Below are 25,906 nucleotides of genomic sequence, written 5' to 3' on the forward strand. Positions count from 1 at the left end.
AAGGGGTAGCATTTTTGCACGATAATACAAGACCACATATTGCCCTAGTCACCCAGTAAAAGATCATTGCATTAAATGCAGAAATTTTGCTTTATTTTCCTTACTCCCATGACCTTACTCCATCTGACTACCATCTTCTCAGATCGTTGCAACATTATCTAGAAGGAAAAAAAGTTTATTAATTATCAAGAGGTTAAAAACAATATTGGGTATTTCTTTGCTTCTAAACCTAAAGAATCTTATGTCCAACCAATCAACAATTTGCTTAATAGACAGGATCACCTAATAAACATTATCAATATTGACAATATTGAGGGGAAACATTATCTTTGATCGAATCCGTGGCAGGCACTCCGTCGGTTACGACGACGCGGGTTCCAGTTGATGCGATCAACGGAACAGCCTGCCTGTGAAATTAACGTGCAAATGGATGAGCAATCCACTAACACATATACCCTTAACGTGGTTCTCTGGGAGATTCAGTGCGACACAGAGTGTGACAAGGCTGGACTTTTGAAATACAGGTACAACAGAAAGAGAAAGAAAACATGAGAGGAAGTTGTGGTGAAAGAGTACAGGAGGGTTTACCACCACCCTTGCCGGAGCCTCGTGGAACTTTTAGGTGCTTTAAATCAATAAACGCTCACAACGTCGTGTCTGAGAATCGAAACCGTGTTCTTATGACCGCTGCCCTAACAACTGGGCCATGGCGCCTCCACATCTTGATCAAATATATTAAGACCAAAGGAGCATTTTTTCCCCTTAAATTGCGATAGAACTTTTTTTGCAGCATAATATTTTACTTAACAACAAGGGATGTTGAGGGAAAATAACTTAAGAGGAACCAAAACTAAATTATTCTTTCCAATAGAGATAGTAAGTTGCTTATATCTAAGCCAGCTCTCAGCGCACAAGCATATTAGAATGTAAGTTAACAGAAACGGTAGTGCGACGGATTAAATTTCGTGAAGGTATGTTATTCTGTGTGCTGAGTTAGAATCTAGCTTCTGTCGATGCAGTCTTTCACTAAACTGGAGAGTCCAACAAATTAAATAAATATCAGCGACACACTGGAATCCTGATTCTCAGTAATGCTAACGAGTCACTAGAAAATAGCTTTTTAATTTGTCAAAATAAATCAATTTATTATTTTAAACGACTGTTAGTTTAGCTATTAGTCTTCAAAGATTTAAACGAAATAAAATAGGATATAGCAAGATATAGTGTTTCGCTTAAAAAAAAGTATATGTCCAATTGCAATTAAAAAGACGTGATGCGATTTTTCGATCAACTATAACCAAAATTTATTTTAAATTAAAAATCTTAATTTCCCAGTAAATTAATTTGGGATTCTGCTCACTTATATTAAGATAATGTTTTTTAGGAGAAACACGGATTTGAGAATTAAAGAATTAATTCTCAAATAAAGAAAAAAAAGAAGGAAAATCGATTCATTGAAAGATTAGGTGATCTATATATACAACTTTTCTTCTTAAAAATTAGTTAATTTCTGCAGTAATTGCAGTTTATAAGTGTTAATTAGAAAGGAAGATGATATTTTTCTTGAAATTACTTAAGGCAACGTATATAGTTTCCTTTGACAAAGTACATACACCATTGTGTTGTAAGGAAGAGAATGAAACAAAAAGTTGTGACAGTCATGCCTTTCCAGTAATGGAAATGATATTGCGGCTTCGATTCAGTAGAAATATATCTCTTACGCTACGCCTTTTGTAATTTATTTTATCCTTTTTCGTTTATATTGTACATGTTTTCAGTCATTGGATTTCGGCTATGCTGTTTTGAAGGGTGTAGTTGAACAAATAGAACCCAGTACTTATGTTTTTAAAGTCCGGTGCTTATTTTATTAGTCTTTTTGCCGATCCGCTAGGTTACGGGATATAAACAAATCAACACTGGTTGTCAAGTGATGGCAGGGGGACAAGTACAAAGGCACACACACACACACACACATACATATATACGATGAGTTTCCACACAGTTTCTGTCTACCAAATTAACTCACAAAGCATTTTCCGATCCGGAGCTACAGTAGAAGATACTTGCTCTTCAGTGGGACTGAACCCGAAACCACGTGGATTGCAAAGTAAGCTTCTTAATTATACAACCATTCCGCCACTCCTGCACTTCAAAACATACTGGTAGTGTGTAATTTAAATATAATTATATAATACAATTTTACTGAGTGTTAGAGCCATTAAACAAGCCATTGTATCTTTGAAAACTTTACAGTGAGTAATAAACACATTCGTGCTAATTGACAAATAACCGAGCAGAGAGCGTGTGCTAATGGACTACTACGTGACAGATGGTCATTTGTTGTCATGTGATATAACATAGTTCGCTTCGCAGTTCATCATTATATTGCTCTGCTTAAATGGATGTCACACAGAGATTATTTTAAGCAGCAAATATGTATGATAATTGCTCGTTTATGTTAACGAAATTTACAAATTTGTGGGTGAAAAGAATAAAATTGTGGCAACAATTATGTTTTTCTCAAGTATATTAATGTAGACGGACAGGAGAAATGAAATGATTTCGATCGGGAATCGAAACAAGTCTACAATTTCTGTTCACTGGTAGTGTATCTCTTCTAATCTCATGCATTATATACTCTTACCTTTTTCTTTTATTATTTTAGTCTTTGGAATGCTTTTATGTTGGAGCCCCTGGAAGTGTTTTGGTCAATTATATTGATCCTTAATTCATCGGCCGCATAAAGCAGTGTTTCCCAAATTGGGATCATATGACCTCTGGTCCATGGCATACTTCAATGGGGTTACAGAAAATTTTAGGCATTGGGTGATGGTGGTCGATAAACACAAGATCAATGGCTGGAATCACACATCTACCACTCTATTAAAATATTCTATTATTGCCTGTAATTCCTCAAATTTCACACTAAAAAATGCATCCATAGACATACACAATGCATTTTCTCTATAAGATTTTTCAAAGGATTCATTTAACATTTGGATGAGCTTTCGTTGATAAATAAAAAATTAAGTTGGCATTGTATGAATGAAAATGTCTAAGGGTAATTACCCTCATCACTTTATTGATATTTGGGACAGTATTATAATGTTTCTGAATGATAAACAACTTGGAGAAGAAACTCTAGATGTCAGATTGGCATATTTTACTTTCCAGATATATTCGGGAAGTTAAGTTTACTGAATAAACAACTACAAGTTAAAAATACAAATCTTTCAACTTGCAAAGAGACCATTACTGCTTTCCTAGAAGAACCTAAATCTGTTCAGTATAAATACTGGGCATAAAGAATTTATGCATTTTCCAACGCTCGCCGCTATTGAGAAGGAGCTGCAAAAGAATGATATTTAAGTGAACAGTGAGCACTTGAAGGAATTGCACAATGATATGGAAATTAGGTTCAAAGGAATCCTAGAAATGAACATTCCAAGTTAGGCGGTAGATTCATTTGGGACAAATGCAGCTGATGCTACTAGAAAACTTAATTGATTTGCAGAGTAATCAAATTGCTTAAGCTAGATTTAATCATGGATTCAATAACTTATGAACAAGTGGTGAAATTGCTAGAAAATTCTTATTGCTTTGATAGAATGTAAAATTATATTTCATTGCCTTTTCTATTTCATACTGTTGTGTTCGGTTTTAACAGAGTGTCTTTCTTACTCTCAGAAGCTTGTAGTCGCTTAGAAATTGTAAGTAGTGATTTTCATTTGTCTTTAAAAACTACAGACTCTGCTATCTAAAAACTAATGAATCAACCACAAGGATTTCATTGAATAAATACAGTAATAGGATAACATAATATATCTTTTTTCTATTTATTTTGCTTAAGGATTTTATTTTTGTGCTAAAAAATTGGTAATTTTAGACGTTATTAATTTTCTAGGTGTCAGTAGAAAAGTTTTGTTATGCATGATATATCAGAAAAATAGTGTATTATTTTTATTGAATCCTAAAAACAGTTTTTTTTTGTGAAATGGAATGATATAGAATAAATGTACAATTTATAGTTATTGATATTTTTATGGAGTTTATTACGTTATTGGGAGGAAACAGGTCTACTCTGAAAAAATGAATTTTTTAGTGCTTATTTATTATATTAATTTTTGTTCAAGGATTGGTTTCCTTAAGTATAATCAATTTTTAAATATTCACAGAAATGAATTTCAGGATAATAAACTAAAGTGAAAACAATATTTAAAATTTGGTTATTACGTGCTAAATTTTAGAAATTATACTTTTATTAAATATTTCTAGCTTTTTCAATAGTGGCTTATTTCTACCTTGACCATTTATTAAAAAAAAACTGAATTACTTTTTCACTAACAGTGTCCCAGAGGCCTACTGAAAAATTAAAGATTCCAAAGGGAGTCACAAAGCAAACAAAAAACAAAATAAAAACACTTTAAGTGTAGGCATAGCTAAAGTTGCTTTGCAGCCACGTGGTTTGGGGTTCGTTCCCACTGTATGGCACCTCCGAAAAGTGTCTTCTACTATAGCCCCAGGCCGATTAATGCCTTATGAGTGAATTTGTTAGATGGAAACTGTATGGAAGCCTGTTATATATGTATATATATATATATATATATATATAATATATATATATATATATATATGTGTGTGTGTGTGTGTGTTTGTGAGTGCACCTGTGTATACTCTTGTGTGTCTTATCGTTTGCTTTTGTGACACACTCCTAATCTGCTTGACAAGCAGTTTTCATTAAGCGGTCCAGCAATAGTGAATGATAGAATACTAAACTAAAAGAAAAATAGAAAAAAATTACAAGCAAAAACAAAAGTACTGAAGTCGATTTATTCGACTACAACCCATTAAGACGGTACCCTAGTGACTGAAACAAGTTAAGGATAAACCACAGGCGGAAAAAAATGAAAGGCAAGAGGAATACTTGGAGTAAAAGGAGACTATGTGATCAAAACTAAACGTATGGTCTTTTTTCATGATGCATCGATTTTTGTCCAGCCTACATACATAGATGACGATCATTCGCACACATTTATATGTATATCTACACATATATATATATTTATATATTTATATTCTGACTTGCTTCCATAGAATTTTAGTCATAAAGCAATGTTCTGTTCGAGGCTATAGTAGAAGGTACTTGTCAAAGGTAACATCCAGAAGAATCGAACTGGAAAGTATACTTTCTACAAAAAATTATTTTCTAAATCTGTGAAAATAATTTTTTGACTACACATCCTGAGTGTATTACTTTAATCAATAGCCAAATGAGATCGCAGATGGCTGAATCGATAGAGTACAAAAAATAAATAAATAAAAAATAATAAATGAAAAAGAAACAAAAGAAAAAACGGATCTTTACCTTTCTGCCGGTCAAAAGGTAAAGATCCGAAAAAACAAAAGACAAAAAATCACAAAAAGGAGCAAAAAGAAAGCTGAAATGTAGGTAATTCGGATTTGGTTAACACTATTAATATGAACGATCAAACCTTTACTTTCCAAAAGCTGTCCACGTATTTCTAAGCTAGTACTATAAGGTAGTCAAAAAAGTAGCCAAATTCTGCAAGCAGCGACATTGTAACATTTACGAGTGTTTACTTTGAGCATAACTCGATATTCATTTTCCTCTGTGATGGAAAAGTACGTTCTTTATATGAATTTGGGTTTGGAATTGGCTGAGTAACTCACTCCCATGAAATTTTCTTTGCTACGTAATTCAATATCTTTTATCTTTCACTTGTTTCAGTCATGAGACTGTGGCCATGCTGGAGCACAGCCTTGAAGAATTCTTTTAGTCGAATGTTTCGACTCGAGTACTTATTTTTTAAAGTTTGGTACTTATTCTATCGGTCTCTTTTGCAAAACACACAAGCACTAGTTGTCAAGTGGTGAGGGGGAAACAGATACAAAGACGCACACACACATATATACGACGGGCTTCTTTCAGTTTCCTTTTACCAAACCCACTCATAACTTTTTTCGGCTCGAGGCTATAGTAGAAGATACTTGCCCAAAGTGCCACGCAGTAGGGCTGAACCCAGTACCATGTGGTTGCGAAGCCACGCATGCGCCAACAGAACACGACTTTTAAAAAGTTTTTGGTGGAGGAAATATACAATAATCTAAATAACTTTTTTTCTTAAAAAACAGCTGAAAACACAATCTACATTTACAGCGAAAAAAAAATGAAGTCTGATAGCATAACGGGGTACTGTGACATTTGTTGCAAATCTGATTGAATTACATTAAAATCCTTAGTCGAAAATTTATCAGTAAATTATGTTTTATTTTCATTTCGTATATGTCATACTGTGAAGTTTTGTGATAATGGAATGGCATGAAGAAAAAAGAATAACGGATATCGCTTGTGAAACTTTTTTCTTTATATTAACTTTATGCAAATTTTATTTCACTCATGGAGTAATTTTATCTTCTCTCAACATCGAGCATTAGAATCCAGAATTAGCCCCACTCATAGCATACCACTTTTAATAGCCTTACAAGGACAGTATTATAAGTTTGTATGAAATGACGACAATAATAGATTTAAACGTTATCAGTTTCAAACTATGATGGAAGCAGAGAGCACATTCTCTTATAATAAAAGATCTACAATAGAAAAAAACAACAAAAAAACAATTACTCGGATTGCTGAAGTAACTATTTTTGTGGTTGCTGCCGTCAGTGTTGAATCTCTATTTACACTATAATTTGTTAACTCTCAGTATAAGTACATTAACATAGGAAGACTTAATGGTCGTTTCACTAATCTCAATCTGGATTGAAGCGGTTACAAAAAAAAAAAAAAAATCATACACATAGCACAAATATAGTTTAGAATGTCATTCTTTGTGGTAATAACTGGAAACATGTTTTGCAATTTAATGGCACTAACCGCATGAGCTTTTATTCCCTTAGATATTGCGTTCGTTTTATTAACCGTTGCTGCTCTAGTTGCTTTCAATGCACAGAGCAAATATATGTTTTATGTGCAATGATATCTGTATGTTTGCCGACTATATCGAACGCTTAAGTTAGTAAATAAAGCAGAACAAACATATTCCAATATTTAGAATCTCGATTTAGCTGTGAACCGAGAGGATTACTATATCTGTTTTCTGGTCGTCTTTTGATAAATAATAGCAATATTTTAAAATCATGAAAGAATGGATAATTATTAGAAAAAACGTTTTACAATAATGATGCTGTAGAAGGGCAAATAAAGGATCGTAAAATATATAAGAACCTTGCAAGTTGAATAATCGACGTGATTTCAATCTCGATTTGAAGTCTATTCACTTATTTCACGCTATTGAGGTATTAACATCACAATATCGTATTCATTTGCCACAGGATAGCGACTCTTGTTCTCAGTAAAACAACAATATCGTTGCAATAAAGTGCTCATTTTCTCCATGTATCATCCAAAGGGAAATTCCACTGGATCGAATTTGCGTTAGCGATGCATGTTAAGAGACATGAATAGAACAGGAATTAAAGCCACACTGAAAACTCAGCTCACTTGCTGTATACCATATTCTCTTTAGTTCCAGGTTTCAATACTAAAAATGAAAGGAAGAATAAATGGGAAATGTAATGTTAAAGCAAATCTCAAAAGCATTCTTGATATAAAGGAAGCGGATTGATTTTAATTGGGAAATCTAAACTGGTTTAAGCTTTCAAAATGTCAGGAGCTTTTCCTTGGCTCTACTGTCTGGATGGTGATCACTACAATGTGGGTGGTAAACGTAATCTATCGCCCTGTTTAACACCAACCACCAACTGGCCCTTGGGTATTTTTAGCAGAGTGCTCTATTGCAGGTTTTTGAGACAGATCTTTGACCCGAAGATAACTTATTTCCAGCAGTCTCAGAGGCCCCGAAAAAGATCGCAGGCACAGTCCTTTCTCTTTTCACTCAACCACATAAAAGCAAACAAAAAGCAAAATTTATAACAACAGCAGCAACAAAGAAAACAAAACAAAGCAAAACAATTAACATGTACAAGTATTGAAAATCAAAAGCGTTACTACAGGTTGAATTATTTGCAGACATAATAGCTTAATGCTTTTGACATTCAATGCAAACAAGCAACATCATGACACGAAAAGACAATGAATTGATAAAACGATAAATCTATGTTCATTGTTATATAACATCGACCTTGATTATGAATTTTACACAACAACTATATAACACTAGCATCAGAATTATCAAATATTGTCTATCGATTCATTTTATTTCAAACCTTCCTTCAAAACTAAGGAATGAAACTACAGGTTGAAATTTAAATGGCATGCCCCCCCCCCAAATGAAAACTGTGCCACCACAAGTCTCTGTCTCTGTGTATATAAAGCACTAAGACTCATTTGTATGAATACATTAAGTGTGTGGTACTGATAATATTTACATTATAGAGCTCCTATTTCATAATCTGGGTTTATTCTATTTATAGAATGTCATTGCATTTCAGAAAATAGTTTTTACACTATCTGAATATACTTCAAAATAGAAATTTCTACTTCTTTCGAAAGAGATTCGTGTGCTCGGCATTGATAAGATGCATTTATAGTAAATGCATATCTACCACTTCTGGGGTGATTTTGCTTCTCCTATCTCTAGAGTATATTGCGCTTTTTAACACTATACACAGCTTCTAGCGTTTAAACAACACACAAGCATTAATTATGTAGTACTGATAATACACACACACACACGCACGCGCGCAATATTTATATATATATATATGTGCGTCTGCGTACGTAAATATATGTGTGATGTGTGTATATATATATATATATATTATATGTATGTAAATATATACGTATATATATATATATATATATAACGAAAATAATTACTGTAAGATGTTTCTTATTGATCCAGAATTTCTACCACGTCATAATCTTCATTTAGCACAGGGACAAAGTCATTTATTTGCAAAGAAGATTTTGTTGATTTAACCGCCCCCCCCCAAAGGAAAGACAAACCTTTGCAGTTTTTGTTCCAGCTCTTCAGTTCTGAGTTCAAATCTCGCCGAGTTCAATATTTCCTCTCCTTCATTCGGAGTCAATATCGATCAAATTCCTCCTTGGTTTCTGGTCTTACTCTAAATTTGAATCTGTTACATACCAACCGAACTCCTGTCTGAATAAATATTATCTGAAGCCTTAATACTTAGATAAGTTTTGGTCAGAATTGGCCCAGGTCATGACTGACTTATTAGCACCACCGGTAAACGACATTGAATGATTCCTCATATTACATTCATTCTTTGGGCACTGTAGCCCATTCGAGTAAAGAGTTATTGTTTGCTGAGTTTGATTATGACTGCGATCTTATTCCATAAGTAAGGCTATAAAACGCATAGCCCTAGAATACATGTTGTGATAAGCAGAATTATATATAATATAGCCCATACACCCACCCACTCACATATGTATATAAATATCACAATATCGGCCAGACCCTCAGATGAAGTTATACATTGCTGGTCACAATGCGCTTTCAGTTCTGTCTTCATTGCGCCATTCTTTTTCATCTCGACTCAAATTGCACAAAAAAGGCATTGTTAAATACAAGAACTGGAAATTCAAAGGGAATGCATCTAGACTACAGTGGACAACCAATTATTGGTTCTGGTTGCGACAACTGACTTGAACTGTTGTATAGTAGAGAGGACTAATATAACACAGGTGTTGCACTTGCATACTTATCGTCGAATAAATATCGCCCTCTTACAGGACAAATTTTACAGACTATTACCGACACTGTGTCTCCTAATGATTACTTCATTCTGGTCGTAGACTGTGATACGCATACCAGGCCACAAATATTTGTTCTGAAATTCGCTTTGAGATAACAACGGTGTTGAAGATATGAATGACAATGATTATCGTCTACTAACTTTTGCAACTACAAATTGTCGACTAATTTCTTCTTTCATTACTCCAGGAAACACCAACTTAACGGTGTATCCCAAATGACAAAGATAAATGAATGTTTGATTACATTTTTATTAGTATTGTCTGTCGAAGCGCTAACAGTGTAATCATAGGAGTGGGCTGTAGAAGCGACTAGACTCTATTATGCTTTGTTCAATTCCTCTTAAAGAAATACCACGAGAAAAATTATTCAAATCATTTTTACTGGTCCAAGATAATGAACATAAACAAGAATACCAAATTATCATCGCTTTTCTTTGCTGGAAGAAATATATGATTTTGAGATAGACTTAAAAAGATTTTCTTTGATTGTGACTGAAACTGCAAAATATTTCTACTTTCCAAAACGGAAATGAAAAAAGAGAGAAAAAAAGGAAAATAAAGATTGAATATTCTATCAGATTATCTAAGTCATCGTGGAACGAAAGCATTGCACTTTACTGACTGAGCACAATTCAAAAGCTTAATAATAGAGAAATAAAACGTAATCTAAATTCTGTCAGAAAAGCTCACTGGGATTCATTTACCCGAGATTTGGAAAATTGCTAACACTGAAATGAACACCGGAACATGTTCTGGGAGGATTCTACGTCGTTTTAGCAGAGAAACCTATCAAGCTGAAGATTACATTCTGAAACGTGTAGTAACCTTATCACATGAACAACAGAAAGTTTGAAGAGATGGAAAGAATTTTTCAATCTCTATATAATCATGTTTTTCTAATTGAGATACCACATTTGCAGAACCATTGAATATCCCATTTCACACTGTTTCTAGTGAATCACTTTCCACACAGGAAATAAAAATGGCTGTTAGATTAAAACAAAAAAAGCCGATGGAGATTTATTGCTTTTTAAACTATAATCATTATTGCACATTGTTTTCTATTCAAAGTTTAAAAAAAAAACAACTATAATTATCGTTTTCGCATACTTTTAAAACCGCATTTCATAATGTACATTTTTGAAACTGAAAGTGTACCAAGCAGATTCACCCTCTTACTGGAGTAAATGAGTCATTTGACGAGTTCAGTAAAAATGAAAGATTAAAGTTCCGGCTTATTTTTCAATTCAGAGAGGGTTGTGTAATCTCCTTGCTGTTATTTAATGACGTTGTTAATTTGATAATACAAACAATGTTCAATTCCGAACGGACTTTCCAATTTGATGGGAGTTGATAAACCATTAAACTCGTACTTGCTTACAACAGTAGAGAGGCAGCTTCTAATATACAGAATATAACTTTAAAATTTGATCTTAAAACCAGTGTTGATAGGAATAAACTATTTCTTGTTATGAATGATACTTTGATCGATGTTACATTAGATGGAGTACTGTTGGATTAAGGTCCTGGGTTTAAAATTTAAAACCTATGTAGAAGACAACCAAATGGCTGCAAGAATACATTATATATCAAATTGGCTTCGCATTCTTGACTTCTGGCCCCCTGTGTATTTAGCAACAATAGGACATTTAATTACGTGCTAAAATTCGCATACATTTATAATCTGAACCGGCTTTATTGAATCCTGAACATCACAGGTGTGATGAAAGTCTTCAGATAAGATGCCTTCCCATCAGTGCAGCGATTTCAATAACACAGCCATCTGAATCGAATGAATCAGAATTTCAATAAAACTCTCTTGATTGCTGTCAGAAGAATTGTAAAGTACGCAAAACAGCGTTAAAGAAGGCTTACATGAAAATTATTTAAACAATATCAAAAGACTTGGAGAAACTAAAAATACCCATAAACGATGTTGAGAGCATAGTATTATACACAGAAACACACACACACATTTATGTGGGTAGTGATTTCTGAAGAAAAGGAAGTGGATCAAGAGGAACACCAAAATATCATCTCCTATACAAATGATTCACAGCGTAGAGATAATAATAAGGATGATAATGATAATGAACTGTTTCGTCGAAGACGACGTATGAGCGCTCAGATTTTTGTCGAACGACTTGCACATATGATTTGTTTATAGTGATCAAATGTATGTACTGTATATTAGCTCACTGCCTCCATCAAACCGACATTGTTTGAACAGGTGTAAGGTGTACAGCGCGGCAGGTGTCGAAGTGATCGCAGAGCAACGTGAAATGAATTGTTTTACTCAAGCACACAATGCACTACCCGGCCTAGGAACTGAAATCACGATTTAACAATTGTGAGTGTAACACCGTAACCACTAAGCCATGACTCCTAATACTAACAATAATAATAATAATAATAATGATAATAATAATAATAATAATATAATAATAATAATAATAATAATAATAATAATAATAATAATCCTTTCTACTAGAGGCACAAGACCTGAAATTTGGGGGTGTGGTGTGGGGCTAAGTCAATTACATTGACTCCAGTTCTCGACTGGTACTTATTTTATCGACCCTAAAAGGATGTAAGACAAAGTCGACCTCGGTGGAATTTGAAGTTAGAACGTAAAGACGGACGAAATGGTGCCAAGTATTTTGTCCGGTGTGCTAGCGATTACGCCAGCTCGCCGCTTTAATAATAATGATAATACTACTACTACTAATAATAGGAAGGAAAACAAAAAAAAAAAAATGCCATCCCTTAAAATTTGAAATAGGAAGAATTTGGAGCATGCGAACAGTAAAGGTTGTGTCTATAATAATTGGTGCGTTGGGAACAGTAAGCCAAGATATAGACAAATGGCTGAAGGAGATTGAAATAAAATGTCTGGTAGAGCTGCTACAGAAAGTTTGTCTCTTAGGGACAGCAAGGATTAACATGAGGGTTCTAAGCACTTGGAAAACCGCTGAAAACTTGTGGATACCTGAGATTACAGAGATTAACCCGCTATCCAGATAGATCCCACCAGGAATAAGACCGGACCTGAACCAGACCAAAATGATAATAATAATAATAATAATCCTTTCTTTATTAGCCACAAAGGCCGACGAAAATAAGATTGGATATTACAAAACATGAAGGACAAAGTGGGGTTACATAAAATGTCATGTAAAAAGTCAATGACAATGAAAAATATAACAAAGAAAATGCCTAAAGGAGGCAAGCAGCACTGGGCTACGAAAAATCAACAAGCGTCACGACTACTAAGGCAACAGCCCTCTCCCCATCTATGTCTCTCTCTCTCTCTCTCTCTCGGCTTTGGAAACTCAAAAGCGCAAGCTCAAAGTAGACCCATTAACATGGACCATCTTCTCCACATTCACTCACCTTTTAACAAAATTGCTGGAAGTCAGCACTTCTCTCTGAACCCTCACTTTCCTTTTCAGATGGTATCTGAAAAAGTTGATGAGGGGTAGGCCAAAGAGAAAAGTATTTGTCTTCAGCCCTTCCAGTCTAGACCACCACACAACCTCTTTCGCTACAGCTACGAGACATGAAAATTGCTTTCCTTTGCCGGCCAAAGAAAGCCGGCGGGGCAATCTTCATGATGGAATCAGCCCACAAGCCGACACATCCTACACGTGACAGCAGGTGTTCGACATAAACCTGTATATCAGATATGCTCGGACACTGGATGAGTGCGTGCAAAACGGTTTCGTCGCTCTGCGCACATTTTGGGCAGGTCCGACTGACGACACTTCTGTGCCTGTAGAGTTTATTTCGAACAGGCGAAGTTCTCCTGTAGCACTGCCAAGCCAGGGATTTCTGGAAATTATCCATAGGCCCCGTACCGAAAGTCCTCCGAAACAGACTGGCGAGTTGAAATTGCTCGATGCCTAGAGTCTCCCCAAGAACGTCGTCGTTTCCTTTCACCACTAACCCTCTATACAACGCCATAGTAGAACTTTCACTAACTGCATTGCCCGACTGGTTGAGGAGCGTGAGCACCTGGCGATACTCAAGTTGCCAGACGCCATACCACAGTCTACGCTTGATCTATGATTGCAGCTCACTCAAAGGAAAGCGAGTCTGACAAACGGCGACCACATCTGTTCACCATCGTTGAGGAAACGCTGGATGTGCCGCAGCCTCAGCGCATGTCTGCACATCAATAGCCACGCCATATCCAGCCCACCGTTCATAGGCTGTTGACAGCACATGGAGCACCAGTTCTCCAGCTGGAGGTCTGGTCCGAACCAGGTCCCGAGCAATTTTACGGGCCCGATCGTCCAACATCTTACAACGCTGTCGGTTGACATGGATCTGCCTCTCCAGGTGCCGAGCTGCAGGCTCACCGATTTTTCCGTATTAATCTTCGCATTCTTTCACAGTAGAGCTGACCAGATCTATGGGCTTTTCGTCTGACATTATGACGGTAACGTCGTCTGCATACGTCAGTTACGTCAGTTACAATGCCTTTCCTAAGCGCCTCTTCTAGCTTTCTCACCAAATAGTTCTCAAATCTATTTCTTCCTACAGCTAAAACGTTGCTAAATCTAACTGATTCTACTTTGATGACCCATTTTAGGTTATACCACCATTTATTGTTGACGATTGCCACCATCAAAGCTTTCTGAACTAACTCTTTAATCCGGTCTCTGTAAGCTTGATACGCCGAGAGTAACGTGTTCAGCGTTGCCGGGGCACTGTCTATCTATGCTAAGTCAACCTTACAGGCCAACGATTTGGGATCTGTGTAGCCGACTATTTGAAATTGCGGACAACTACTGCTATCCCCATCTAAAGGCCTGCAAAATAATCGATCTAGATACGATCTGGATAATCCGATGCGGTTTGCCCATGTCCACATTCACTCAATCGGGAAATCTAGTCGGTACCTCTCAGACAGTTGAAAGTGTCTGAGCAGGTTTGCGTGGATTTTGCAAATCCAACTGTGCATCTAAGATGGCGTTGAAATCACCCACTAACACTAAAGGTAGGGACGTACCCAGGAAGACCTCCAGACGCCTGACGTATTCCAGCTGTCCTGCACTTGTTGATGCATAAACAGCCACCAGTTTGAAAGCCCCACTGTTACTACCACTCACGTCCAAGACCACCTACTTACCTTCTGGGTCTAAGAAGACTGACCTTATTTTGAGATCCAGACCTTTTCGAAACAATACGGAAGTACCCACACCACACATTCCCTGCCGACACGGAGTTGCATAGACCTCGTAGTCATCGAAAATGGGCATGAAAGCTTGCGGTTCGCTTAGTCTTGATTCAGTAATGGTTATTATATCTATTCCTCGTGACCTGAGGTCGTTGAGTAGTGACCTTGTTTCCAAGGGGTCCCCAGGCCACGTACATTTATGCAACTTATTTTGAGTATGGCTGTTTCAGTGGCTGGTAAGGAGAAAAAAGGAGAGGACTACTTACCGTTAGCACTCTGAGGTGGGAGTGGGGCAGATGTCACGCTCCTTAAGTGGGCTGTGGTGGTTTCCATGACCAAGTATTTATAGAGGCTCCAGGACACCTTCGTGTTGAAGCCTCCAACCGCCTGTGGAAATTTGGATTTTATGTTGATGTATGTATGTTGCGATGTTCGAAGTATCTGCATGTGTGGTGGCGTGGGGAAAACAGTCAGACATTTTGATGTCTATATTTTTATTTATGTATAATAGTAAGTTTGTGTTGTCTGTGCGGTGAGTTTTGTGGTGTTTTTGTTATTTTCGTTTACTTTTTGTGTTGACTCTGTTGTGCCTTGTACTGTTGGCTGTGTTAGTGGTGTTGGTAGTGATGGTGTTGGTGAAGGTGTTGGAAACGCGAGTATTGGTGTGTTGATGTTTTCGGGTGATTTTGAATGCTTTTCTTTTGGTGGGGGTACAGCTTGTTTATTTGTTGGTGTACTGTTGTGCCGTTTTCTTAGTCTTTTACGTGTGACTTCTCTCCACTCAATTCTGTCGGCCTCTCCGCACGACATGTCTGAGTGGGCATAGTCGGGAAGGGGTAGTTCCAGTGGGTCGAAATTTGCTGATGCTTTTGTTTCTTTTGCAAGTGCTGCGTTGATGGTGTTTGTTGGCGTTGTGGTGGTGGTGATTGTGTATTCAGTGCCTCTGTTGTTGTTGGCGTTGTTGTCTCTCATGTAGTTGTTGTTGTTGTTGTTATTGGTGGTGGTGGTGTGTTTGCTGGATCCCTTTCCGTTTTCTTTTCTCGTAAGGTTTCTTCTCTTGTTGAGGTTGCTTTTGTTGTTGGGGTTGCTTCAGTTCTTGTGGTGTGGGTGGTGCTTGAATAAAGGGAGTAGTGCCCTCCTTCTGTTTTAGTTGGAGGAAGAAGGCTTTCAGGTGGTTATTCTGTCCGCATTGATAACAACTTGACCTTCTGCCCTCAACTATGAAGTTCAGCATCGTGCAATCTGGAAGGCCGAGTTGGTCAGTAATTTGTTCCAAAAGGTCTTGGTTTATTTGGACCATTATTTGCAATTCCTCTCCTGCCCAGTTGTTTTTTCCTCGTTTCTCGACTTCATTTCTCCTTCATTTCTGGTGCTATCTCCAGCACTTTTCATCTTGGCGGCGGTCTGTCCCAAGAATGCTGGAATTAGGACAAGTCCACTGCTTCTCAGCCGGGCTGTTGGGTTCTGTTTTGCTACGTCTTCTGTAGCAAATCTGACTTCAATTGTGCCATATTTCTTACCCCTCGACAAATATGTTACGTCTTTCCCAATGGGTTGCAAGCATTTTTCAGCTACTTCCTTTGTGGCAGTTTCTAAAAGTCTATTTTTTTAAAGATATAGTGTTGTACACTAGGGTACGTTTGTTTGTAATGTCTATAATATCTGGAGGTGTGTTCATCGAAACACATCTTTCGTTTTTTCTTTTTAACATGTTTCCGTAGTCTTTGAGAGATTCTACAGAAACATTAATGAATTTATTTCTAGGCCTTAGCATTGAAGCCAAACCTCTGCTATTTTATGCATCAGGTTGTTGTTGTTGTTGTTGTTGTTGAGTGTTCAATGTATTAGTGTTAGTGGTTGTAGTGGGAGGGCTTTGATTCACAGGTATTGTGACGCTAACAGCGTCCATTAGCTGAATTTACTTGTTCTTTTCCTCTCCTTTCTCGCGTTTCTTTTCCTTTTCCTTCTGTTGTTCAGCGTTGCACGTGTTTACAAGACTTTGGTCGTCCTTCTCTCTGCCTTTTAAAGTGCATAGAGGGCGGAGACAATTAATTTTTTAACTGTTTTGGCTGTTTTCCGACAGCAGAGGGGAGAAGTCAAAAAGAAAGGAAGAGCCGACACTCTTCTCCAAGGATATTTTGCAAGTTTTAAAATTGACAAATGGTGAAGTCCCGCCTAACCGCTCAGCTCAGCAAGAGTCCAGTCTGCCTGGCCACAGAAATGTAAAAAAATTTCAGATACAACAATATTATCTGTAAAAATCGAACATAAACTTACAGCTCAAGAACACACGTCCTTCTTATTTGAAATCCACGAGCCTTATTCGATAATGGTAATAAATAATGCTGGTTTATTGACCACAAGGACTAATATAAAATCAAAAACATGTAAAGACAAACACAGGACAATAAAAATAAAGGGTTTTGCAAAAGAAAGGTCCGTGTAAACATTAAGTAACAGCGAAAATATAACAAGTAAAAACTCCCAATTGGGGGAGGCGCTTTGAAAGGTTACTTGTAGGAAACCCGTAAAAGCCGCAGGAACCTGGTCGAACGGGGATAGAGTCCCGTCTTTTATATTCTTTTTTTTACAGGTGTAATCTCAGAATTGGTCCGTTCATATTGGCCATTTTACCGACATTCACCCACCTTTCAGCAAATTTGCTACGAGACAGCACTTCCCTCTCTACTCTCACCTTCTTTTTCAAGTGGAACTTGAAAAAGTTGATGAGGCATTGGCCAAAGAGGAAAGTGTCTGACTTTAGCCCTTTCAAACGGATCCACCATAACCACCTCTTTCGCTTCAGCCACAAGACAAATGAAAATTGCCTTGCCCTCCCGGTTAAAAGAGGTCGGCGGGATAATCTTCACTTTGGATTTAGCTGATAGCCGGATCTGTCCTACACGCGACAGTGGCTGTTCGACATAAATTTCAATAATAATAGTAATGAATTGGGGATGTGTATGACATATGATACAGGGACACTAGGGAAATATGTCGTGTGACCACATGTGATACACAGGCAGGTAAAGGGTTAAATATTTGATTATAACTATGATTTTCCTTCATAGCAGAAAGCAAAATGCAAGACCATTTTTTCAATGTTAAAATGTTTTATTATAATCAAGATTTCGACCCATAATTAAAGTTGCTCCAAGTGCAATATTACGACATGTTTCATTATCTTAATGATTTTGATTATGTCTACGATTTTCCGCGATGGCTGACATTGTTGAAAGAAAAATACAACTTTTTAAAATTATATTAATGAGTTTGATTATGACCGCGATCGTCTTCCATAAGTAAAGCTGTTAAAAGCATCACTCTAGAATTCATGTCGTGACAAGCAGAAATATATTTTAAGATTACAAAGATTTCTAAGATAGACATGATAGACATTTTATTGGAGGATATAAAAATTATTCGATTACTAAAGGCTGTTATATCGAATGAGAGATGAGATACTTTATTTTGTCTATACTTAGACTAAAGTAATGATTATAATAAAATCAACTAAATATTTTGCTAAGATACTTGTAATTGCTGAACTACCGATTAATTGACAATAGATTCATGTATCCAACTTTAGCAAAATCAAGAAAATTTTTATAAAATTTTAAACATTTTTCGAGGTAATAATATAGCATAAAAATAAGCTATAACTGTCATTCAAAAATACCAACGTTAGTCATGAACATATTGAATGAATTCCAAATTCAATAGAATTACGTTCATCCTGATGCACTGTTAATCTATTCCAATAACATAATTATTTGCCGTAGTCTAATCGATCTTTTAATTACTTTTCTGGACAGTTATTCAACCATCTGCTGTCACCGAAAGGCATTTAAGTTGAGAAATAATTAATTTCGCCCGTACGCTTATGAAGAATAAAGAAATGAATGCAATTAGATATTTATAAGTTTTCCGGCAACTTTTGTCTTTAAGTCTAGTTTCTTGCTTTGTCGAAAATCTCAAGTTCTATCTAATGCATTTCTTCATTTCATCACCAATGCAATATTTGTTAGTGAAATTGTTATTGAACGTCATAATTATATGTAAATAAGATTTAGAACCAAATAAATTGAAACTTGAATATTCATTATATTTTTAAATAGTTTATATAACATTACCAGGCCTTAGGAAGTAATCATAATTTCTAACGACAAATTGAAATAAACAGAAACTAAACGGGAGATGAAATTTCTAACGAGAGAATATTTTAATCATTATTATACAAACAGCACATTGAAGGCACGTGGCCAACTGTTTAAGGTGTTCAGCTTAAATAGTAGGTTCGATTCCTAAGCCGGGCAGCGTATCATGTCTTTAAATAAGGCACTTCAAATCTCATTCTGAACAACTATAAACGAATGCTGGTCAGATGCTGATGCAGTCTTTTCTACCTCCGTTGAGTCAAGGTTGAGGGGCCCAGAAAGTATCTATGTTTGCCCCCAACCACATAGGGATTTAATATAATGAAAGCATGGTGTATGTTATCAAGTAATACTCGCTCGCGCGTGGCCGTACTGTATACAGACAGCAAGCAAAGTAAGTAGGTTGAAATGCTGAAATGTCTGCCTGTAACGTATGCAATGTATATTAATGACCTTCTATATATGCCATTCACATAAAAAAAAGATTGACTTCAAAGTTTATCGTTTTAGTACCATTAAAATAGACATAAGATTTCTTGTCATAATACAAAAGCTAGAAGCTGTTTATTGTTTTATCTTTACTAGAGTGATAAAAGGCTCGAGGATGTAAAGAAACGGAACTAAATTCTGAAAACGCATATAGTTTTGTATTCTCCCAATTCTGACACTTCATTGGTCTTCTAGCTCCGTTGAATTCAGAATCAGTCATGTAGATGAGTCGATTCAATCGCCTATAATTTTCCGTATAAGCTTCCGCTTTATACCCAATCAAAACAATGCAATCAACAAAATAAACACATATATGTATGTATGTTGTTTGTGTCTATCTATCTATCTATCTATCTATCTATCTATCTATCTATCTATCTATCTATCTATCTATCTCCCCCTCTCTATCCCTCTTTCACTCTCTCTTGCGCTCTCTCTCTCTCTTTCTCTCCCTATATATATATATATATATATATATATATATATATATATCGGAATGCAGCACAGAATTTTGTCAGTGAACAGGTCGCGGTTTCAAAACGACGAAAATATTTTGACAAATTAAATTTAATGTTGAAATGAATCTAACGGTTTGTGTGTGTGTTTTAAATGGCTTATAAACATCTTCAACACTGCAATGTTTTTGTTTCAACACACAATCTCAGATCAAGTCACTTGCTATTGAAGTACTTCTCCGTATTATATATTATATATATATATATATATATATATATATATATATATATATATATAATATATATATATATATATATATATATTATATACACACAACACATATATATATATATATATATATATACACAACACACAACATATATATATATATATATAATGTGAAATAGAAAGATGAATAATCTTGTTGTAGATTAATCAAAAGTTAACCGATACCTTAGTAGCAAAAACACAGCAGTAAACAGCACGGTTGGAGGTACAACCATCTGGCGTTGCAACCGTGCGTTGGTGCGGATAATTGAAATTAAAACATTATTGGTGAATTGAAGAAATGGAGCTGAACGCAGATTGAACAGAAATCGTTTTATTTCATTCTACACGTGTTTCGAAAGGCACAAATTACCAAAATCCGATGAATAATGGGACCATATCGTGTCTTTCTCTTCAGGAAGAAAAAAGGAAATCCGTTAGAGAAACAAAAACAGAACAGAGGCGGAGCAAAAACCAAATCGAACTATGCTCCTAAGAGCCCATGGCGAAACTGTTTATCAGTGTATGCTGAGAACCGGTGGCTGAAGAATTCTACAGGTCAGGCATCGGTCAATCATGTGGGTGAGGGTGTATAGATGTTCTTAGTGACCGAGAATAAAGTTCTGACTATTTAAGGAATATTGGATGTTTTATAAGGGGCGAGAAAAAATACTTAGAGACGTGTGTGTGTGTATACTGTTCTATATATGTGTGTGTTGGCGTAGGGGTAGAGAAAACACTTTTTGTGTACGTGTGTGCGTTTGATCGTTCGGCTGTCAGTGGCACTGCCGTGATAACGTTGGGTGGCAGAAAGAAAAATATATATATATTATGTTTTATGTGTGTGTGTGTTCATCTGAGCCTGCCTTGTCAAGGAAACCCCCCGCTGTGTGAAAAAACCAAGCCCCGTTTGTCTTACAGGAGTAATTCCCCTTGCAGTGGATAATCGTAGATATCTTAAAGGCTATTTCAGAATTTGTTACCAGGGCTAGGGTGCCGGTATTATTTATAAACGCTATTTAAAAGCCAGATAAGTGTAACGCCGCCAAGGGGGCATCGAAAAGCCGACTGTAAGAGCCCGTTTACCATCCGGCCTCTGGCAAACAAAATATGGAAGAGTTCGGAGACACAAAGGGTTACATGTCTTCTGCCCCTATCAAATGGGAGGGCCACCGACAAAATTGACCATTCCAGCCTGTTAGCTTAAGTTCGTATCCTTCAGTCGCCATATTAGCTTACTGAGTCCCGTGGTCTGGCGCTTGTTCACGTCCCGAAAAGTTGCGTAATGATTGGAGACACGCAAAGACAATCTTGAGGATGATGCCCTACATAAGTGAAGACATCTGAGTCATATATATAATAATATATATATATATGTATATATATATATCCGTCTATCTGTCTTTCGAACAAGCGACCGAATTGGCAGGGTTATTCTTTTGAAGTCATACTGTATCTTTTCGTGATTTATCGCCTCTAAGATATAGCTACTGTGCAGTATGAAGGAAATTTACAACAACCGTCTAATGGTTTCTAATGGAACCTCCTTTCACGCTGCTTACTTCTTGTGATAGAATTTATAAATGTCCATGATCTGATTTGTTTTGGGGGTTTTATGATGCAGAAAACGTTAGCAGAAGGTTCTTAACACCTGGTTTCCTTCATTTGTCAGGATGTAATGTGAAACTCATTTCAAGCAAGCTATTAATATTGATTTCTCACGTAGGCAAAATGCCAGAAAATTTATGGGAGATGAGTGTAAGCAAATGAATCGATCACACTACGTGACCGGTACTGTATCTACTTCTCGAGCTCAGATGAATGAAAGGCAAAGTTGACAATGATTTGAAATTCGTACATAGAGCAATGTAAATAAAACTTGTAAGATATTTAATCCGGCGTTCTACCACTTCCGCCATCTCATTGCTCTAAGATTGTAGTTAAATGACTTGAAATTTAATGTTTAAAAGTTTTCTTACAAAACCAGATGAAAGATTTTGAGATGCAACTGGAAAAAAAGTCTTGGATTGCTGGCAAACTATCACTAATAGTCATAGAAATTATATTAATGGCTGAAAATATCAGTTGTTTCTATTGCTCTTGAAAACTTGAAGTATGAAAATATAACATCAAATCTAAATTACACATACGTATCCTTATTGAGAGAAAGACTTGATATATCTACCTTCCAAACTTATTCTTATGTTTTCCATTAACTTCAAAAATCATAGGTATAATCTAAACATTTTACATGTCAAAGAAATTAATTTAAAGGAAAATGGACTGGAATTTAGGTGCTAGGGAATGGAACAGCAATAAAAAATATAATTCTTTTATTCGTATGTAAGCTGGTGTTTGGTTATAAGCATGCATAAAGTGTCGAACCAACGAAGCGGTTTTCACTAGTCGCTTGACCTGCTAAGAATAGTAGCTAAGTCTCTCTGAAACTATACCTTTTTATTTGCCTTCTTAAAAAGATACAGTGTATAATGTGGCCTAAAGTATATTATAAAGATGGGATGTTCATGGCTGGCATAGCTGTGAATATAGGCCTATTTGATAAGGGATTTACACTAGGCCACATACAATTTTGTTTTGGAGGTTACATATTGTAAAAGTAACTTCAATGGATCCAGTATATACTTGGTACTTATATTATCGACCCTAAAAGCATGAAAAGGAAGAAATGAACCTATGAGAATTTGGTCTCAAAACGTTGAGAGATATAACGAAATATCGTAAAGAATTTGTTCAATGATCAAGCAATCTACTAATGTTTAAGAAGTGAATATTGACAAGCTAGCAAATGCGAAATATTATAACTTTTGACAAGCAGCATTTGGGAATTGTGAATGCAGTCAAGGAAAAGTTTTTGAAAGTTGTTCAAATACACACTTATCATTCTGATCCACGATATATCATTTAACATAAAGGCAACAAAAGCCATCGAAGTAAACATAGGTGCATTAGATGACTCAGAGAAGATTGTAGTACGTAAATATTGATGAAGCTTCTCTTAAGTTATAGGCTTAAATTGTTCGAATAAAGAAGGAACGATATCTGGTTTGACTGTAAAAAGATACTTCATCTCATCTAGGTCGCCCCATAGGACACTCCTTTTTAGGGGTTTCGGTTGCGCATACTATAGGAGTCACAGGGCGCTGCTCCGTGGGGTCCCACAGTTTCCATCTAAGTAGGAATATTAGGGTCTCATCCATTACCTTGTGTTCAAGATCCTCTGCATGACATCCTGCTAGTTCAAAACCAGGAATCTGATCTGTTAGGTCCCACCGATAACTAAATCCATGCTCTGCTGCCAACGCTTCGATTTATTGTCGTTATGGTTTTGTCTGTCTCTTACCCTTCTACCTGTCTGGCCTGATAAGACCTGCCTAAAGATTTCACTCTCTCCAGCATAACTCGGTCAATGGAACACACTGGCACTTCACCGCGATAAGGTACTTGTTGAATTGGCCGTTGACTACACAGTAGTTCTTCCGCCCATTGACGGGTCTTACTTTTCGTCCCGACAGGTGTCCAACAATCATCCTCCTCATCAAGCAAGTTTGATGGGGTTACCAGTTTAGTCGCTGACGACCCGACTATACGACAAAAGATACTTAGTAATGTGCTGTCTGATATAAATACAAATGGGTAACACCTGATATTTAGCAGCTACCTAATGAAGTTGGTTAACGTACTAAAGCGTTTTTGTAGAGTTTCAACGTTTATGTACTGTTAAACGATTCTTAGTTCTGATACCCAAACTAGAAAACGTAAAGTATATTTTATTTTGTAAAGACAGTTAATTATAGAAGTCTATAAGTTGAAATATGGGGACAGAATAACAGAGTGGGATTACTGGAGGTATCGATGATAGATGATTTTTATCCTAGTTTAGCCCCAAGTCAGCTGTCATTGAGTAAACTTATGATCAATGGCCTTCTATTTGTGGCCGTTGTATATTTTTGTACTTTAAACATTACGTTTGCATTGTGTCCTGTTTTTTAAAGACCGCCTGATGTGGTTTGCCATTCTAGTAGGTCGATTGGCATTGTAGAGTGGATGCACATGGCCTAGGGGTTAGAGCAGCGGACTTGCGGTCGAGGGATCACGGGTTCGAATCTCAGACCGGGTGATGTGTGTGTTTATGAGCGAAACACCTAAGTTCCACGTGGCTCCCGCAGAAGGTTATGACAAACTTCTGCTGACTCTTTCGCCACAACTTTCACTCTTTCCTCCTGCATCTTGCAGCTCACCTGCGACGGACCGGCGTCCCTACCAGGTGGGGAACATATACGCAAAGGAAACCTGGAAACCGGCCCTTATGAGCCAGGCGTGGCTCGACAAGTAACGATTGGCATTGTAGAATCTTCTTCGTCGATTCGGCAGTTCATGGTTATAATTGTTGTACTTTTGATCTCATACAAATATGTATCATTTTAGAGCTGCTTGGCATTAGAAGTGTTAGCTCAGAGTTGACACTATGTTCACATACGTAGATATTTTACAACTTAAAATGTTAGTAAATCAATTGGATGGACACATAATAATGATAGCATTGACTATATTATGAAGTCCGATCTACCTTTTCACTTACCAGAGAATAGTTCGCTCCACCAACAACCATTAAACCTTCGATAAGTTAATGTGACATCAACACTTAAGTGTTGCTACCACACCTGGGTTGGTTTTGCTGTGGCACATGCTGATAACTTAGACCGCATCCAACCGATTGCGATTAAGTTTTTAATGAACGCAAGATAATCTCTCGTCAACAAACGCGCTGCTTTTTTCCTCTGCCTTTTCTACCGATATTGCAGTCACTTCTGTTTTTGTCGAACCTCCTAGTTACATGCCACCTTCATTCAAGTAACCATGAGCGACTCGTCTCTTATCTTGATACTCATATTAAATCCAATCCTCAGCCACCCACCATGCACTAACTATTGCGTACAATCCTTGATTCTCAGACTATCAGTTGTACAGAATTTTTTCCTACACATTTTCCTGTAGTTGTTGAAGTACAATTGCTTAAGAACAATTTCTGTGTCACTCTGACTGATCTTGGAACAACTGTGATGGTCATGGGGACAATACTACCCTCAAATCTATCTATCTATCTATCTATCTATCTATCTATCTATCTATCTATCTATCTATCTATCTATCTATCTATCTATCTATCTATCTATCTATCCATCTATCTATATATCTATCTATTTATCTATCTATCTATCTATCTATGTATATATGGTGTATATGATATATATTTATAAGATGTATATACATATACGTATATACATATCTATATCATATATGAGTGTTTGGGAGCGTTTGCACGCGGGCGTCCATGTGTGTGTTATAAGTTTATAGTGAAACAAATATAACGATAGGGAAGTCTTAAATTATTAACTTGCATGTTCTTCGTCAAAGTGGTATGCGAGAGATAGACGTTAGATAGTGAAGCAGATATGTATATATACATTCATACATTCATACATACATATATATATATATATACATTTATACATACATACATATATATATTTACATATATACATACCCCCACATATAAACACACAT

This window comes from Octopus sinensis, linkage group LG7 (genome assembly GCF_006345805.1).
Source record: "Octopus sinensis linkage group LG7, ASM634580v1, whole genome shotgun sequence".
NCBI lineage: Eukaryota > Metazoa > Mollusca > Cephalopoda > Octopoda > Octopodidae > Octopus > Octopus sinensis.